Source organism: Vidua macroura, chromosome 3 (assembly GCF_024509145.1).
Source record: "Vidua macroura isolate BioBank_ID:100142 chromosome 3, ASM2450914v1, whole genome shotgun sequence".
Classification (NCBI taxonomy): Eukaryota; Metazoa; Chordata; class Aves; order Passeriformes; family Viduidae; genus Vidua; species Vidua macroura.
The window spans coordinates 21,680,513-21,700,319 of record NC_071573.1 but is presented as its reverse complement, the minus strand read 5'-3'; the positions used below and the strand labels follow the sequence as shown (position 1 = coordinate 21,700,319).

At 42.0% G+C, this 19,807-nt stretch overlaps 1 protein-coding gene and 1 long non-coding RNA gene across 4 annotated transcripts in view; one reads left to right on the top strand and one right to left on the bottom strand.

Moving 5' to 3' along the window:
- Nucleotides 1-894: 894 nt before the first annotated feature.
- LOC128804749 (uncharacterized) lies at nt 895-6,799 on the bottom strand. Of its 3 annotated transcripts, XR_008436178.1 has the most exons (3): nt 3,257-6,799; nt 1,929-2,072; nt 895-1,361 (listed from the first exon to the last, which is right to left on the bottom strand). It is a non-coding gene; the product is annotated as an uncharacterized LOC128804749 (long non-coding RNA). The 3 variants fall into 3 exon arrangements; XR_008436179.1 differs by lacking the exon at nt 895-1,361 and having other exon boundaries at nt 1,861-2,072; XR_008436180.1 differs by lacking the exon at nt 895-1,361 and having other exon boundaries at nt 1,861-2,072; nt 4,318-6,799.
- A 321-nt stretch (nt 6,800-7,120) lies between these two features.
- SOCS5 (suppressor of cytokine signaling 5) overlaps nt 7,121-19,807 on the top strand; it is a 33,563-nt gene continuing 20,876 nt past the window's right edge. The window contains exon 1 of the mRNA XM_053972866.1: nt 7,121-7,237. The gene's annotated coding sequence lies outside the window, so the exon portion shown is untranslated. The remainder of the gene's footprint in view (nt 7,238-19,807) is intronic.

Genomic DNA, 19,807 nt, shown 5'->3' with positions numbered 1-19,807 from the left:
TTAGAAGGTTATTAGCTACTATTTAGTTAGCTGAACATATGATAAAACTTTCCTCTCATTTAAAAAATAAGTCAAACAATTGCAAAACATTTTCAAAATATAGCACATTTAAGACAATCTAATTGCCTTCTAGGTTTAATATTCACATCTAAAACTTTCCCGACTTCTTCAATTTGCCTATTGTCCTGAATTTTGTCCCTCTTCATTTCCAACCTAGCCTATTTCACTCCTCCTCAGACAGCTGTGGCTACCCAGGGATCACTATAGTGCTGCTGGCCTTATTGAGGAGCGTTTAGCTGTCTTTAGAAATCACATTAGTACCACTAACACCAACCATTACTGATGATCATCAGATTTTTATGAAAGTAAAATATCTAAATCCTAAATCCTATATTGCTGATCTTCAGTGCTTTGAAAACACACAACAAGTTCAAGACTTCTTTTGAACTTCAAGTGTGGAAATCTCCAAGTGGAGTGAAGCCACCAACCAGAATGTCTCCCAAACTACCTTATGGTAGGCATTGCCTCAGAATACAGCCTGCACAGATATTCTTGGGGACTGTCCAGCTGCTTTCATTTATACTCAAATTGTGCTGACAATCAAATGACCTGGAGAACAAAGAGATTTTTTAAAGCAATTTTGTAGGTTGTTCGGTAAAAAACCTTGGTTGGTGTAACACAGCCCTGTTGATGCTGGTGTCAGATGGCACATGCAATTTTGCTTCACCTCTCTCTAACTAATGGTAATCTCTGCAGATTAAAATTGCTCTTATAAGTGCTGAAAAGCAGTCTTCCATCTTGAATCATGGAAGGTATGGTCTGCCAATCCTGCAGTACAGTGGACAGTCAGAGGGACAAAGCACTGAAAATACAAGTCTGGCATGCATCTGGGTGGTGTAATTAGGCTTCAATCCAACCTCTTCCTACTGTTGCTGTAGCCTGAAAATTTGTGCAAATGCATTGCTGCAGAAGAAAGGAAGGAAAACGAAACAAGTGCAGAGAACAGAACCACCAGCTCACATTAGTATTCTGCCCTGGTGAAATAAACCAGATCTTTCAGACTAAACAGGCACAAACAAAGATCTCCTCAGGAATACAGCTGCTTGAATAGGAATGGCTCTAATCTCAGCAGTTCCACAAATCCCCTTTGAGAAAAGGAATTTTGGGACTCTTTAAATTTTTAATTGTTCCTTGTTTTCCATGAAACAGCACTGTGCCTCAAGCACTCTAATATCATTCCTGGCTTGCTCTGCTGTAACAATCTGTAAAAACTCATCCAGACAGATGATTTGGAGTTTAATATCAAATTGCTTTGGAGAACATTCATGGTTGGAAGTGCGTAATAATATGTTTTATTATTGCTGTAAAAAAATTTAAAAAAGAAAAGCTAGAAGAGAAGTGGCTTGCTTTCATTCATTGGGGAGCTCTGCTTTGTTATTACATTCTATGCAGTGATAATTAATGATTCCACGACCAGCACTAAAAAATGTTCCCTGGCTAAAATTTTCAAAAGTAACTAATGATTTGAGGTTTCTCGGCTTTTATGTATTCAGTTTGAAATACCTTGAAGATGGACCTGGTTTTCAGAAAATGCTAAGCACTAATTTTCTGCAAATGGTCGAGCTCCCTCTCAAAACCTTTAGACCCTGTCATTTTAAGACCATGGTAGATACTGTTTACTTGTGACAAAAGCATGCCAATTCATGAATTAGTAACAGAGAACCAGATTAGATCACAAATAAATCCATTTCAAAGGAAAATATTTTAAAATTATACCTTCCTTGCACCTGCAAGAACAGACTTCTCAACTCTTGAGATGATTGGAAGTTACTTAATGAACAAACAAACAAGCAAAAGATGGTAGGCTAGGGACCGGTTCTAGCAGTTGCTTTGTATTACTCAGTAAAAGAAAGATGAAGAATGCATACTACAGTCTTGGGTGGTGCTTGGACATGTCAGAGTACTTTTCAATGTCACTGCATGTGTTGTGCCTGCCTGAAGCTGTCATGGAGCCTAGCTGTCCTTTTTCTCGCAGGAGGAGTCACTATTAACACCTATGCAAAGTGGGGAACCTGCAAACAAATCAGAAAGTTTATGTTTCAGCCTTGATGTCAATGCTTATTCAAAGTACAGAACAATGGAGAAAGGAGCATCATAGATGTTCTTATTTCATCCACCCAAATGACTCAGCTTCCAAAAAAATCAGAAAGGCTTCTAGGTCTTTTCCCCAGCTCAGCTGCAGTGGGGGAGGCAGAGGAAAGCAAAGGACTGGAAAGCAAGTAACCAGCCCCTTCTGAGCTCCTCCTCCACCAAAGTGATTACACTGGGGAATCCTGATTTCATGCCTCTCTATTTCTAGTCATGTTCAGTTAGCCCAGATTAAAAATACTTGGACCTATATTGTCCAGCTCGGTCCAGTCACGTTACCAGCCTTGCCTTTTCTTTGAAGGGCAGTCCCTGGCAAGGGACTGCCCTTCAAAGAAAGGGCAGGTGTGCTGGATGTTCAGGTGAACATTTCAAAAATATATTTTTCTTCTGATACCTGAGGTTCTTGCATTTTTAAGTGCAACTTTGCCTTCTATTTATTAGACAAGATAGAACTTCTGGTCCTGCAAAATGAACATAAATCTGCTTGTGAACAAACAGGTCACCATGCTGTGACTGATTTTACATGCAAGCAAAACTGCCAGAGGTCAGTGAGGGCAAAGTACTTGGTAGGTGAAGGTGCCCAGCAGGAGCTGGCTGGCCTGCTGATGAGGATTCCTCCATTCTTAATCCTGAAGCTGTGCCGTGTTGGGATTATTTTTGTTAGATTAGACACCAGACAAGACCCTGCATTTGCTCTACCTTTCCCACGATTGCCCACTTTTGCTTTGCAGAGGTCTCTGTCCCTATTGCAAGTCCCTCTTGCTAAATCTTGTTGTTTATCTAGTACATGCTCATCAGCCTTTTGCTTCAAGGTATCCTTTGCTGACAGGATTTATACACAGACACCAAGATTTCCTCAGCAGGATAATGAAAGTGCTTATTGTTTTATTCCTGCTCTCTTTCCTTGCTATTATATTAGGTTTTCCATCACTAATTATTCTTCTCTGCCAGGCTGCCATTCATCTCACTCTGAATGGAAAAAGACTGGAAGTAAGAAGGCAGCAATGAGTCTTCACACTTCTAATGACTTCTCTGATTCCTATGGGCAATCCTCTGGCTGTTTGTCACCATGGCCTAGAAAAAGCACCCTAGCACAGGAAATTCCTACCATTGTAGTTGCACCTCAGTTCCACAGACACACAGATTTCTGGGCACGATGCTGGGTCTGCAGAAAAGGCTGCTTGCCACATCAACCAGAACTGAAAACTGCTCTTTTGCCTCGCTGAGCTCCAATTCAGTTTTACAAGCCCTGACACTGAGGTTTGGTATGTGGCTGATGCTGTTAGGAGTGAGGGGAGAACATGTACATTGACTAACTTCATCAAACTTATTAAACTGGAATAAAAAAGTTGTATTTAAGGTTTATGCCTGCATTTGCTTTCTCAGAATTGCTCTAGGCTGCAGAGAGGATAAACTCTGGACAAGGGAGTGGGAGAGAGTGCTTGGGTCCAGAGCTGCAGAGGTTGCCAGGGTCAAACAATTTGCAACACAGAAGCAGGATCAGCCAGGGACACACAGGGCAGCAATGACCCAGCACATATGGGCTAAGGAACCCTGGTTAATGTGGCAGCTCGGGGCTGGTGAAGCAACCACGGTGGCCCATAGCACAGAAAGTGGGCAGTGTCACCCAGGAGTGGCAAACTGAGGGCACTGTGCCCCGCAGCGCTGCATTGTTGGCAGCACACACCCCGGGCTGGCAGCATGCCTGGGAAATAAACACTGAAAGATGAAAGCAAGCCACTGTGGGAGGTAGAAGCCGGCTCTGTTTCCAGCCTCTGATCACCTTCTTCCAAGTGAATTTCCTCACAGCATCCCCTTGTCCTCCTACAATGCACAGATCATTGCCCTCCACCAGGAAAATTAATTGCCTTACAAAAGAAGGGGCTGCCCAGAAATTTCCCCAGGGAATTGCTTATCATTCAAGGGTGTGTGCACATCCTGAGAAAGGAGGTGATCTGATTTCTTCCAATAAGCTCATTGCAGCCTCATAGTTTGGAGCACCCACAACAGTCCATGGCTTTCTCATATCCTTCTCAGTCTTACTGACAGAGCTCTTCATATGCCCAACACATTAGTACAGAAAAGGCACAGCAAGTTCCGTCATGCTTTGAGGGCTCAGAGCTGGTCCCTTACATCAATGCTTCCTCACAAAATCAAAGTATGGCTTACAGCTGTGTGGGTCAGGTTGGTGAAGCCCGGGCATGATAACCACCAGCTGCACAGTCTCCATCCTGCTGAGCTCTGCCCACAGCCTAGTTCTGCTGGTATTAGGAATTTTTCTTCTTGTTTATAGCATGTAGCAGCCTATTTCCTTTCTTTTCCTCAATCCTATCATCAGATCTTCAAAATGAAACAAAGCAGTTGATTATTTCCCTCCAGCCAGTTATAAATTCTTTGCCCTAGTAGCAGGCCAGAATTTTCAGGTAGGTGTTTTCATTAGATGAAAACTGTTGGCTGAACCTTAATCCTGACAAAAATGGTAACATCAAGAGGACCCACTCTACAAATATAAAGAGATGTAGCAAATCTGAGGGTTTATGTTACTAAAACTTTATACTTCTGATAAGTTTTAGGTATCTAGCATAAAAAGTTTTACTGCATACTGGAAATGAAAAGGCTACCATTTGCTACAGAATTAATTAAAAAGTGAAACAGCCTGAAAGTTGAGGTTAAAACTGACTTATGGAATTTTTATACAAGTGGAGTCAGTGTTGGATAACTGCAGAAAAGACTGTTGTGGTTTAACCCCTGGCTTCATCCTCTTTGTATCTTCCCTTCAGGTATTTATACACATCAATAAGATCCTCTTCTAAGCCCTCTCTTCTCCAGCCAGAACAGCCCCATCTCCTCCAGCCCCTCTTCACAGGAGAGGTGCGCCAATCCCCTAATACCTTAGCGACCCTCTGTTGAACCCTCTCCAGTAGCTTTGTATCTCCCTTGTACTGGGGAGCTTAGCAGGTTCAGCCTCACTAGTGCTGAGGAGAGAAGCAGAATCAACTCTCAACCTGCTGGCAACATGCAGCCCTGAATACTGTTATTCTTCCCACAAAGCTGCTGGGACAGCCCCCTGCATATACGGGCACCTAGGGCTGCTGCTCCCCAGGTGCAGGACTTTGCATTTCCCTATGCTGAACTGTTAAGCAGATCCTGGCTATGCTGGCTCTGTATTTATTTTGCCTGTTGTTGCTACCTGTTAACACATTCTTTCTTGCACTGTTTACGCAGGACTGCCAAGTGGCAAATTAGCTGCATTTGTGTGGGGTGCACATGAATCCTTCATGAGTGCTACCCTGTTCCAGAACTGTAAATTCATACATTGGCCTCATCAGTATCATTTTGAATGCAACTAACATCAGTTATGTATGTTTCATTATATTTTTCATCCTTTTCCAAGGTGCAGAATTGTTTATATAGTGTATTATTTCACCTTTGGGTTTTTTTGCTGGTAATGTATATGCCAGGCTGTGTCCTGTATGCTGAAGTATTTTAAGCTGTCTCTTCTTCAAGTTAATGCAGGTGGTTAGCTCAGATTCTGCTCACAGGGCAAGTGCTGCACCTTTCCCTGGAGCACTTGGTGGCTTCCACTGAACTTGTTTTAGTTTGTTGAGATTTTCCTTGCATTTTGGGACCCCAAACTGGATACACTATTTCACAAATAGCTGAGCAGAAATAAATAAACACTTTCTTTGGCCTACTGGCTATGCTTCCAGTGGTATGACCTGGGATGCTCTTGGCTGCCTTCGCTGCCAGGACACAGTGCTGTCCAACATGCTGTCCAACGAGACCCCACATCCTTTCCTGCAAAGCTGCTCCACAGCCCATCAGTCCCCACCTTGTACTGTTGCAGAGGCCTGTTCCTTCCCAAGTGCAGGACTTGTCAAATTTCCTTGTATTTGTCCTTGCTGAGTTTTACAGACTTCCTGTCAGGTCATTCACCCAACCGGTCTAGATCCATTTAAATGGCAGCTCTGTCCTTCAGCGCTCACTGTTCCTGCTTTAGCACCGCCTGCAAGCTTGTTGAGCACAGACTGTCTCCTGCTCAAAAGCCTCTGAGAAAGATGCCAAGAGAACGGGCTCCTGCCATTCTCTGCTTGCTGCTGCCTTTCAGCAGACTAAACCCATGGACCCTTCCCTCCGAGCCTGACGTATATGCATCTTTTCTCATCTAAGTGTCCACCCTCTGCACTGTAGTGTCCCAGTGAGTCTCCCAGATACAGGAAGATGCGATGTGTTGTTACTTGGAATAGCAGCCGTCTTTTTGCGCTTCTGCAGCAAAGAGCGATTCCTTTGCCCGACGTGATCGGATGTTACTTCACCTGCACTTAGGCCAAGCCATGGATTTATTCTCCATTATACGGAGGAAGGGAGAGGAAACTGCTTCGAATGGAGTATTACTCCCAACAATACCGACGTGTCTCCAAGGGTCTCCACGCGTAAGCTTTTCCTGCTCCCTGCGGCGTGCAAGGAGCCGCCTGACGCCTGCAGGCGCAGTGCCGGGGCGGTCCCTGCCTGCGCAGCATCCGGCCTCCTCGGGAGCGGTACGGTGAGAAGCCAGCTTCCCACCGCCGTTCCCGTTCCGCCTCAGACGCCGGCTGTCACGGGGAATTCCGGCTCCCGGCGGGGCGGGGCGGGGGCTCCGCTCGGCCGCCCCTTCCCCGCCGCCCGCCCCCGCACGTGACTCCGCCCGGACCCAAGATGGCGGCCGGCCGGCCAGCCCATTCCCGGCGCGGGCATCGCGCCCGTCTCCAAGATGGTGGTCAATGGAGGCCACCGGAGACAGCCTAGCGGGTCAGTGCGAGCGCCGTGGCCCGGTTGGCTGGGCGACGCTCCGCCCCCGCCAACCCGCCGCTCCCATTGGCGCCGCGGGGGGCCAGGCCGGCTCTCATTGGCCGCCGAGGTGTCGCTCCCGGTGTCTCCGCTCCGGGGCCCGGGGAACTATTTTACATTGGGCGGAGGGAGGGAGGGAGGGGGCTCGGTCCGGTCGCTCCGGGAGCGGCACCGGCGGCGGGCCCGGGCCGGGGATGCTGCGGGAGCTGCCCCCGCCGGGACGGCGCTGAGGCGCCGCTGCCCCCGCCGGGACGGCGCAGCGGTAGGTGCTGCCTCCGGTCGGGGCGCGGGCGCGGCGGGCGGGACCTGCCTGCGCCGCTCGCCCCCCGGCGGCCACGGGCGGCCGCGGCCCCTCTGCCGCCCGCCGAGGCCGCGGCTCCGTGCGGGAGGGAGGGGGAAGCTGCCGCCGTGTTCCGGCCCGAGGGAGCCGGGGGAAGGGGCGGCGAGGACTCGGCTGTACCCGCGGCCGGGAGAAGGGCGCCTGGGGCGGGGGAGGCGGGGAGCGGTGTGGGGGGGCGGTTCCGTTCGGTCCCAGCCGCTCCGCGGAGGGTTCGCAGCGGAGCCCCGGGTGCTGTGCTCGAACCTGCCCCCGGGCGGACGGGGGTGCCCGGTGTCGGCACCTGGGGTGATCGTGGGGCTGGTGCAGGAGCAGCGGGGTGGTCGGCGGTCTCCTGTGTCCGAGTTTGCACGCACGGTTTGTCCGTATGGAAATCACCCGGCAGAATGACCACTAAGGAGCCCTCAGGGCGTCCAGCCTCCTGTTAACCCCTTCTGCGGAGGGGCGTGCGTTAAGTATCAGGCCGTCTTCCCTCGTGAGCGCTCATAAAAGTTTGCAAGTGGTCTTTATAAGCATCTGACTCGAAGTTGTGAATGATTTCTTGGAATTGTAGGAACAGTAAATCGAGTTATTTTTGCTCTTGTTGTTAACTTTGTACTTCAATACTTGCACTGAATCACAGTAGATTAATCCTATGGAATACGTTTCTGTCTCTGAATATTTGTTTCATCTGGTGATGTGGTCTTATGAACCCAGCATGTACATATCTGTTTCCATTCCCTGAATACTTATGGAATGCTCCCTTCTTTTATTTTTTTCCCTCTCCTGTAAAGCTTGTTGAAGTTTTCTGCACTGTTTCTGATGGTAAGCGATACATTTTATGCTGTTCATCATATGGCACCATATCCCATTCTGTGAGATGTGATCCCTGGCCATACCACACAAACCAAAGATGCTTTTTCACCTGGAGCTAATTCCAGTATTATTTGGGAACGTTACATCCATAGAAATCTTGAAGTGTGATCCATACACCTCAAGACCTTGCGTCATGCAAGTTTGTGCCATTAGAGGCTTCCTGCTGAAGATCTCATGCAGCTCTCAGCCTGAGCATAACCCCTGTTACCTTGAATATCCTCAGCTGATGAGTTTGCTGCAGTGAAACATTTGAAAGGAGGCAAGTTTCCAAGTTAGCAACCTCCTACTTCATTCAGTTGTCAGTCTGTAAACCAAGATACTCATATGGACCTCATATTGAGGTGATCACCTTAGCAATAGAGTTTCTGTCAGAATAGATTCAATTCTTTACGTTTTCATACATGACTAAATATGGCAGAGTGAATTAGCTATACTTCTTGTGTGAATTATTTGTCAGTCCAAAGCAAACTACAGAAACAGAGAAAACAAACCAATTTTGAGACCTGGTGGACTGAGCTGATGAAATCTGTTCTGATTTTCCAGTTGGTCTAAATGTCCTGCCTCTGCTCTGGTTTTCAGGTTTGCATTAGCAATACAAATCAGGTGGTGAACTCAGACAGTTGGGTAGCAGTAGCTTGACATGACTTCATGTGTATGAAAGCATTGGAAAAATGTCTGGGTTAGCCCTTGTAGGAATATCTAGAATTTCTCTTCTGTTGCTCTTTTAATGATGGCAGGTACATCTAAGAAAGAGGGAGCAAATGCGAGGGACTAGAAATCAACTGTGTTCAAGCAGAAAGGGATTTTTAAGTCTTCTTTGAAACATGTGAAACCTGTCACACTGCAGCAAGGTTCTAGAGAGATGACTGACTGTTCTTCAAATTAGATGTTTCCATGATGGACTTATAACCCAAGATGGTATAGTATGCATTTCTGGGGTTCATTCATTCTGTTTAGAGATGGATTTTAGTCTAATCAATCAATAGTGATGGTTTTTGTTAATAGTTGTAAAGCACCTCATCCTGTGATAGTGTCCTGCAAAATAGCTCAGTTTTTGATAGATACTTCATGGATTCAGATCACTCCCTGTAACTTCCTTAAAGCAATTTTATCTATTCTTAAAATTTAGTTGAACTGGTGGTATTTTATTTATTGCTCAAATAGTGAAAACAAATGTAAAATTTAAACAGGATACCATTTTGTTTACTAAATCGCACTTTCTTGATTTTGTAGATGAAAGAACTTTTGATGTAAAGGCTCCATCATAAACTCCTAAAATACTGATTTTTATTCCAAAGTATTGGAATAGGTTGGCTAGTTAAGTAATTATTGAATAACTGTCTACTTTAGGCTGATTTCCTTGCCTTGTTTCCCCAAGAGCTCTGCTTCCTAGTTTCAACCTTAGGGGGAAATTAGCACTTAGTTTTACCTTGTGGTATTTGTGCCTAGAGGCTTCTGGGAGGTAAGGAGTTTGGTTGTGTTGAGCAACATGCAGTGCCTCCTCTCCATCTGATCATGGCCTGCGTTGTACTGACAAGCTCTCTATCTTCCAGAGATATCCACCTAGTTTAAAAAATCACATTTTGATTTATGGGGTTTGAGGTCTGAAGGATGATCAGCTTTTCTGATATGCTGACCTATGCATTAGTTTGAAACAAGCATGCAATTGCTCCATTGAATAAGAAGTGCCCTGGACTGATATGTATTTGTGTGGTTTGGTTGTTGGACAGCTTATTTTAATCTTTGAGCTATATCTGGTTAAAATGTTGTATTTAAAATTTAGTAAATGTATGCTATACCTTCTGGAGCCCTTATACTTTGTCAGCTTGATAAATTAACTTTGACACACTGAATATTTTTCACCAGCTAACGTAGTTGTTAGTTAAGTTAAATAAAGGAGAAGAGCCCACATGCTCTCTCCATGCATACAGCTGGACATTTCTGTTAAATTTTTCAACAAAAATGAAATTTTGATTGGTTCTTAAAGCTTCATGAATACACTAATTGGTGAATCATCTGATGTGCAGTTTAGTTTCAGGAAATATGAAATGGCTCACTAACTTTGTAGTTACAAGATTATGCAGACCTTCTGAAAATCTCAGTAAGAAAATGTGTGCAGTGGTGGTGGTTGATATTTTTGGCTGTGAGAGAGGTTGGCTAAAACTCAATGCAGTTATGCATAGTCTGCACTAGTTATATGGTAGGCACTCACTTGAAGAATTATCTGGAAGGAAGAAGGAATAATTTACAGGTTTATCTGCTTTCAGGACCTTATCCAGATTTTGCTGAAGAAGTTTGCAGTCAGGAACCTCTTCGAGCTCTGTAACAGATCCTGAACGTAGTTGCTTTTCACCCTGTGTTTTTATAGTGCCGTGGTTGTTGAATTCTTCAGCGTTAATGTTGGACAGCTGCAAAACATTTAAAGCCTATCTATGAAAGATTGGGATAAGAAGGAGGGGGAGATGGAGGCTGGCCCAGATAAGTAATACTTCTTGAGGACTCTGAAGTATTTTCTTTATGTAGCCATATACGGTGTGTTCAGGGCTAACTAGAGACTACTTGATTACGTATTATCAACTGAAGTATTTAAACCAGTACTCCTTTCTTGAGAAAGTTTGACTCTTTACAGTAGATGAAGAGTCAAAGAGGTCAGGAATTTGGTTTTCTTTTTGTTGCAGCAGAATAATAGCAATTTCAGTGCAGTACATAACTACTCTGTGTAAAGGTTTTTACAAGAAATATTTTCACTGCTGTTGTAGGTGTATGGAGCATTCCTTAAGATGCTATTGTATTGGAATACCTATAGTGAGCGCCAGTTTGTTAGAGGCAGAAACTTTTACAGTGTTTGTAAGTGCTTCAGTGATTTCGGACTGGAACACATTTACAGAGGTGAAATTTGAGGTGTTGCTTAAAAATTGAAGTGGAGTAGGAACAATCAAAAATAATTTTTCTGCAATACTAAATCTGATATATTTTTGTTCCTCCTTAGCAGAATGAATTCTAATAGTAATTCAACAGTCAGCCTGGCTCCCAAATGAAATAACTTGGGCCTCATTGCTCAGGACTCAAATGTCAATCATAGGATTAAGAATTGTAATTCTGGGATAAAAAATGTCTGGTGCTTACTACCTAATATTCCCATTAGACTAGTAGAGACTAAAGGACTGCAGTTGAATGAATTAGGCTTGATCAAGGCTCTGATAAAAACTGATCAAGATAATCTCTTAGACTTTTGGCCTCTTATAACAAAAATTTAGCTTGTAGTAGTGCTTATGCCAGTTTGACTTAATTTTCTTCATGGAACTAGCCTAACTAAGGATGAATATGTTTAATGGAGTAGACCCTGTTTCTTGAAAAGAACTTGAACAGGAACTGTCTACCTCCAAGATGTCTTTAACTCCTGATACTTAGGATTTCATCTGCTTCGGTACATCTGTTTTTATATCAAACTACATACTTTGCCTCTGTACCTTGGGTTTTTGGTTTTGCAGCAAGATGTGTGCAGCACTGTTTGATTTACTGACACATTTACTTGTGGAAAAAGTACCTATTACTAAACTTTGGTGTGGGGGAACTTTTATATTTGGATCTGCGAAGGAGATACTTTAATCACTCCACTAGTGCACTAACTCATCGATTTTATCAAAATATATTTTTTTAAATTTAAAATTTGCTCAATAATTAAACTTTCTATTGAGTTGTATCTTGCAGTGTTTTTGACTTGGCAGGTATGATTTCTCATTTGTTCGTCTTACTCGTGGCTTGGAAGAGGAAGGTACCAATGTGTTTTTAAGCTGTCAAAGAGTTGTGGTGGTAAAACCATTAATGGTTAAGATTGAGACGTCTGGCTAAGGGGTTATCTTTACTCGAAGAACATTCCTTTCAACCAAAAGCTAGCAGTCAGATTGTTTCAAACTTTGCATCTCAGATAGGATAGTACCAGCCATCCCTGTAGGCTCCACCATGAGCCATCTCCATATTGTCATGTTGTTTACTGCCTGAGTCCTCATTAGAATTGTACCTGTTTAGCAACAGACTTACGGAGTCCATCCCTCCCAGGGGAGAGTACCTGGCTTTGTTAACGTTGATAGGATTGCTTTTCGTTGCTTTTTTCTGAAACAATGTATGGTTTGGGTCTCAGCAATTGCTTGACAGAGAACCAGGAAAGATGCTCTCAATGTTCTCTTGCTGTGATCATAGTTAATAAAGCTTCTGTTTGACCTGTCTTAAATTGCACTTGTGTTATTACCCACTTGAAGTTCCCAGATTCTCTGACACAGTTTCTCCATTTTTATTCAACCAGTTCTTTTAATCCACACTTTCTCTTTTTTTTAGTTGGTAGTGGGTTAAGGGAGACCAACTCTGGGGGGTGTGACAGGGTGGGGGGGTACAGAGGGGTGATGGTGTTATGTTGTCCCTTCAGACTGCAGTGACTTGTTATCTCTTAAGTCTGTCTCATACAGGCACACTCTTATTGTAAGAAAACTCTCTTGAATCCAGTGAGTCACGTTTCTGCTGCCAGTAGCTCACTGGGTATTTTGGCAGGTTCTTGCCAGCAGTTTAACTCATTTGGACATTTGACATGATCCAAAACTTTGGCAACAAACCTGATCTTTGATTTTTGCATTAATTTTATTGTTCATAGTACATTGAGACCTTAATTCAGATTGTCACAGTGATGGTAGATTGGAATATGTCAGATTTAAAGTTTCAGTCTCAAACCAACTTTATCTTCAAAAATATGTGTGGTTTGTCCACCAAATAGATTCCTCATACTTATTTTTCTTAAGATCTGGTAAACTTATATATGGAAGCAAGAACTTTGACCGCAGGAGCTCTGGTTCTTACAGATGTAAAACAGATTGTGTTATAATTTATATTTAAATTATGAGATTAAAAGTATTGATTGTATATCTTGGAGAATACACAATACTACTTCTGGGTCTAAAAATGCTGAACTGCAGAGTGCTGACCCTGGAAGAGGATATGACAACTATGTTAAAAAATAGTTCACCTGTTCTTGTATTCTCTGCTGAGCAGCATGTATTGGCTAGCCAGGTTTTTTATTAGGTGTACCCTGTAATGGTCTTATGTTACATCCCATTACTGTATTTCAGGAGTGTGTCATCTGCCTGTTAGTATTTGCTGACATGATTAGAATATAGCCTGGTTTGGCAGTTAACAAATTCTGTCCCATCTGGATTATAACATTGTAATTGGTGGTTTCTTTCCATAACTTAGTTCTCTTTAGTTGAGAATGTTTGAAATGGTCTTTTTCAGAAAATCTGGCTTTATACTTGACACTTAGCATAATGTGCACTGGTAAAGTTGTAGAAATACTGATTTTTTTTTTTTTAACCCCTATTCACTTAATCTATTTGAGAAAGAAAATCCATTTCTTGTTCTTTATGAGAAAGATAACTTAGCAATTAGTCTTCCAGTATGACAATTCCAAATTAAATTCTTTTAAGTCTTCTGTGGTTTTTTCATGTCTCAGTTAAATTATTTCCAAATTCACTTAATCTACACAGTAGTCTACATTAAAGAGGTATTTTTATTGAATTGTATTCTAGCAATATTTATTTTAATAAACACACAGACTTGCAGATTGACCTGATGATCTCCTATTTCCCTTTACTGGAACTAAAAAGATAAAACCTGAGAATCAGTCAGGAGTTTTAATTTTTATAATATTCAAATAGTTGTGCTGTGAGAAGTGAGAGAGCTGTTTTGCCTCAAGAGTTTGTGTTGCCCAGTATCATTTCTCATGTGCAGATGGTAGGATTTTGTTTTCTCAAATTCCTTGGGGTCTGAAGCATTTGTTAGAGGATTTAGCATAGGACCTAGGATTTAGGGGACTAATGACCACTGTGTTGAAAAAATTTTCTATTTTGATATTTGTCCAACAGTTGTGAACAAAATAAACGAGGTTTGATGCCTTAAGGTCCAGACCCAGACCAGTAGAGCAACCGGTGTCTGAAATAGTGGTAGGCATCTTGTATCTTAGATCAAGGTTTGGACTTAGATTCAGTATGGCACTAGTTTTGGGAAAAAATTGTGTTCTGTAGTTCTGTATAATTCAGGAAAAACTGACTTTTTGTTGATTGAACTTACACTTGCTTTCAGGTCAGAACCTGATTTCTTAAGCAGCTTGAAAGTTTGAAATGTTCTTGCTTTGAGTGTTTTTTGGTTTGTCCCTTCCCCATATTTGATGATCACTGTTGTATTTTTTTGGTGACTGATGTTTAGCTTTTTTCACAACTACTTTTGATCAGAATTTTAAGAATGGAAAAAAATAGCAATGTACCATTGCTTGTCTCTTTGACAGTATCTATATTTAAGTACATGTGGAAATCCCTGTTGCTAGTGTGCTCTATAGGAACTTTACAGCCCTTTTTCAGCAATAACTTATGTGGGTAGAAAATATTCTCCTGGAGTGTCATAGATGACAATAGATAGCAGTAACTGCAAATCTTCACCTTATTTTGGAAATGGTTTTTAAGATAGAAATTATTTAGGTTTTAGTCCTGGAAGTTCTTGCTTGTAGGCTTAAAAATTATCACATTATGAAACTTTTTTATTTCTGTTATGCAAATAATTCAGTAGAAGCAAAAACTGCAGAATGTCTACATAGCACATGAATTCTATATTTTTAAAGCATTAGTCAAATATGAAATGTTCATAAATTTTGCACCATGATAAACCAATTGTCTCAATGCTAATAAAGTTAATATGGCACACTAATAGTATATCTGTGCATGGTTGAGGAATGTGTAATCCTTCTACTTACTTTAAAGCCTGTAATAAGTGAAAAGAATCTTGATTTGACAGTTTCATTGACAGTAGCATGTGTAATTTCACACAAGTTTCCTAATGAGACACCTGCAGTGGTGTTTTCTGTTTTCCCGAGAAATACAGAGACAGCGCGATTTTTGGTTTTACGTTGTTCATAATTGCAGAGAGCAGTAACTAAAACAAACCTGAAAACTGTAGAGAGAAGAGAATAATGTTATGTAAGGAGAGAAAATGCCATACTGTTTTTATGATTTATTCTTTACTATGAAATTTCAACAAGTTGTATTTCTCTTTTTTAATAATAATGCTTTTTTTTGACAGAAGATGAGCAAAACAGAAATTTTACCCTTTTTGTTATGCAGTACAAATCTATAAGGAGAATGTTCAGGGTCCATTCTCAGTTTTCCCCTATAAACTCACCACTTGTATCTCATTTTCTGGGTTCTCACAACTGCTGGGCTTGGTTTCTTCTTTTACTCATAGACTTGCTTTTCTTCATCCTATTAAGTTATAGCTGGAATGCCAGAAAATCTACTTTGCAATTTAATTTTGGCTGACTTCAAGAGGGTCAGTAATTACAGTTACTGTTTCCAGCAAGTTGAGTTTTTCCAGAAGTCTTTTTATGAAGAATGTGACTGTGGATTAATTGAACGTAAAAATGAGTCAAAAACTTTGTTCTGCCAAAGGCAAATATAGGAGTAGGTGCTAGTAAGGTTTTCAAAACTCTGTTACCTAGGTAATTTGTAGATGTAGTGCGAGCTGTTGCCCAAAGAAGTATAAAACTGATTTAATTTGGTGAGAAAGTTACTGGAGTACAGTTCACCTGTAAAATAGATAGCAATTCTCTGCAAGTATTTTAGTTTTCACTCTAACGAGCAAATTGATGTTGAGATATTTTTAAAACCTTCTACAGCCAGGCTTCCTGTCAACAATAAGGTCGTCATCTCTAAAGCATGGTACCCTGTCTTTTTTCAAGTTATTCTGAATTCAGAGAGGACAGTAAGTTAGCAGTTGTTGATTTAAGTATATGCTGACATCATGGATGACATACCTAACAGAACTTCTTCTCTTCTGCCTTGCTTGTTTTTGTGCCTTCCTCCAGTCTGGAGGGGCTGAAGATGCAGCAGTGGTGCTCTGAGGCAGCAGGATGACATACTTCAGTCATTCAGCTGCGTGTGAGAGTACTCAGCTGATGCCTCTCTTCTGAAGGATGTTTAGTTCTGTGGTTTCATTAATCACTGTAAGTTTTCCTTATACCCAGGATGCACAATTCTTCTATAAAAACATCATAGTATTGCAATAAGAAATGATCCAAAGGGAAGCATTTTGCAAACATAGAGGAATTTGTTGTTAGCATGGGAAAATAGTCTTGGTCTTTGCTGTTGGAAACCCTTGTGATTTGTATATAGGAATTGTGGTGTTACAGATGCAGCTACATATGAAAATATTCTGGTCTTTGATTTGGAACAGTGATGAAAGCCAAATCTGGAAAAGAATGTCAATGTACAGAGGTATCTCTCTATTACAAAATCTCACTAGGTGGGCCTACCAGTATAGCACTGTTTGCAAATCCTTTAAGTGTAGCTGAATCCAGTACTCCTAATCTTTGTTTTCTACTCATTTAGCTTTGCATGTGTATTTTGTCTTTTTACTAATTTTGGAGTTGAACCCTGTATTTAGCTCCAAAGGGAAGTGATGCCTCTAAGCAGGAGCTGAGCCTTGGGCTCAAATAAGTATGTGTAGAAAGTCGCTACTCAAAAGGCTTTGCACAAGCATACCTGTCCTGTGTGTGCAGGAGTCAAGCACACAGGGGTAAACTGTGTATTATGCACTCTGCTTGTTGTGTGGGAGTAGACAGAAAAAAGATAGACTTGAGCCTCCTTGGTCAGGAGCAACAGCAAAGGAACATATCATGAAGTGAGGGAAGTGGAGTTCTGTGTCATCTTTGCCGAGCTGAAGTTGGCAGTGTGTTGGCAGTAGCACAACCACAGGTGCTGTGGTGCCAAACTTGTGTGTGATCCCTGGGCTGTAACACAGTGTCAGCCTGGTAAAAGAATTATTTCTGCTTTTGTATCTTCCTCCCTTGTCATCAGGTAGAAAGGACATATGACCATGGAAATCTGTTGTGGGAATATGTTAAGTCCTTGCATGCAGAGATGGGCAACAAAGCTGGTGCGAGGCCTGGAAGCAGTGTCTGGTGAGGAGCAGCCAAGGGCTTTGGGCTTCTCTGGTTTGGAGAAAAGGAGGCTGAGCATGACCTCATTGCTCTCTACAGCTCCCTGAGGAAGGGAAGTGGAGAGGGAGGTGCTGAGCTTTTCTCTCTGGGATCCAGAGATGGGATGTGTGGGAATGGTTCAAAGCTGCTCCAGGGCAAGTTCAGACTGAACATTGGGAAGCATTTCTTCAAACACTGGAACAGGCACCCTAGGGAGGTGGTCGATGCCCCAAGCCTGACAGTGTTTCAGAGGTGTTTGGACATTGCCATTAAGAAGTGCTTTAACTTGGTCAGCCCAGAATTGGTCAGCCAGGTGGAGCAGGTGATTATTTTAGGTACCTCTCAACTGAAATACTCTATAGAGCAAATCAGCTACAAAAATCCCCAACAACAACAACAAAGAGTAATTAGACAAAGGTAACTTTGTACCAAACGTATCTGTGTTCAAAGGTATTGCAGTTTTAGCTGGGTGCAGGTAGTTCTGGTGTCATGATACTTCAAATAGCTTACAATTGCCCATAGTGGGAGTTGAACAATGGTAACTGGATGTAAAGAGTTAATGGCCATGGCTGTTTCTGGTTTTACTTATATATGATTGGAATTTAAATAGCATGTCTGGGACTGTTTGTAAGAGAATCAGAAGAGTGAAGGAAAAACTCTCCTTGTGTATTTTCTTACAATTGAGGTGGGGTTTTTCCCCTCTTGAGACTCTTTGAGTGGCTTATCTTGTCCTTATGTACTTATCTCCTGTTTACTGTAGGCCTAAAAGTCCTCTACAGTCAGTATTAACTTAAGAGAATATTGTCTTTGTATATGCCCATGTTGCTTCACTTGTTCACGCTCTTAGGATGGAGCATGACATTGTTTGAGATCAAGGCTGTGAAGTCTTCCAGTTGAGTCTGTCTCTGAGGCTTGCAAAGGTCACTCTGATTTGCCTTCAGATTTTTTCAGGAAAAATAAGATGGTATAGAGTGTTAATGTTACCTGCTCACAATGAGTAAACAAGCAATTGGAATTTTTAGGAAGGAAGATAGTATCATGTTTTGTTTGTATTTGCTGGCTCCATCCCGTGCTGTCATTTCACTGAACCTGACATTGGTAATCACACAGATAACTCTTAGAGTGTCCAGCTGTTCACCCAGCAGTTTGCAGAGTCAGAATGGACAATTTGAATGGTTTGATTTTGTATCATTGACAAAGCATCCTATTTTGTTATGCAGCTGTAAACTTCTGTAACAAAGAGCATTGCTGCTTAAGTGAAAATGGGAGTTCACACAAGTCATTGTTCCCAGTGGTGTTCTTCCTTCATCTGTTTCTTCCATAGATAATAGGAAGTGTTGGAAAAAATTTAAGAGATGGTATATATTCAATCATTTATAACTTTCCTGATCTCTAATCTCCTGGATCAAAATACTTTAAGCCTTTTCTTTGCCTTGAGTTTAATTTTGTTTAAAGCTTTTTGCCAAAATTCTTCATCTGTTTTCAGAAACAGAACTAGAATAATTGTGCCATTTTTTAAATGTCAGTCCCTACTTTGAAATATTATAGTGCACCTCTGAACTGGAACATTTACATGAAATTTGTCTGTGGGAAGCCTCTGGCTGAGCAGTATTGTTTTAATTTTACATGAAAATCTGTCCAAATTGAGCCAATTCTTGCAAATTTCTGATCTGGACATGGCAGTTTTTTGTTTTGTTTTGTTTTTTGTGGGGTACCCTGGAGACCGTCTGCATTCTGTACCCTCAGCAAGATTTTTCTTTCAAGTACATTTCTGGGCTGCAATAAGCTGTGCAGAGCATGGGAGCCAGAATTGTCCCAAGTTAATTAGGGGATTGAGGGGGGTCCTATGAGACAGCCCTGACACGTGTCAGCTCCAGAATCATGCCCTTGTTCCTCCTCCTTTCCTGTCCCATCGGCTCTGCAGTATCTCCAGACTCCTGCCAGCACCGGTATTTTGACTGTGACTTTTTGTTAAGACTCAAGAGGAGTTGAGGTATCCATACTGGGCTAAAGCTTGGCTTCTTCTGTATCTGAATACCTTTGTTACTTCTGAGCATAACAAGGATGTCACTCATCACACTGGTGTAGCTGTGGTTGTAGGGAGGGTGCTCAGTCACTTCCCAGACATGGGGTACATGCATTTGGTCAGGACTGATTGCTGTGACAGCCAAAAAAAGCTCAGTATGATTCTTCAGAGACCTTCACAAATAAAATCTCAAAAGACTATTAGGATAATGAACTGAAAGGTATTTTTCTTTAGGAGTTCCAAACTGGACCAAGTTCATCTGAACTTTTGTAAGGATAGCAGAAGATACTCCACACAGAGGCTGCACTTCCTGAATTTATGAAATGAGGAGGTGGCTTTTTAAAGATGTCCAAAATGTAACTTTTTTGACATTTTTCCTACAACAACTTAGACTTTAAAGAACTATTTTAGGTAGCTACCTAGCCTCTGAAATTCTGACCAAATCAGAAAGCTACAGAAAGCAATTGAATGTATCTGATGATGGGAAGCATTAGATAATTAATTTTTAAAAAGGAAAGAGAGAAAAAAATATTTTCAGAAGCATGTCCCTCCTATTGGAAAAGACTTAAGGGCCACCAAGTAGACTGACTTTCTTTGCATTTTT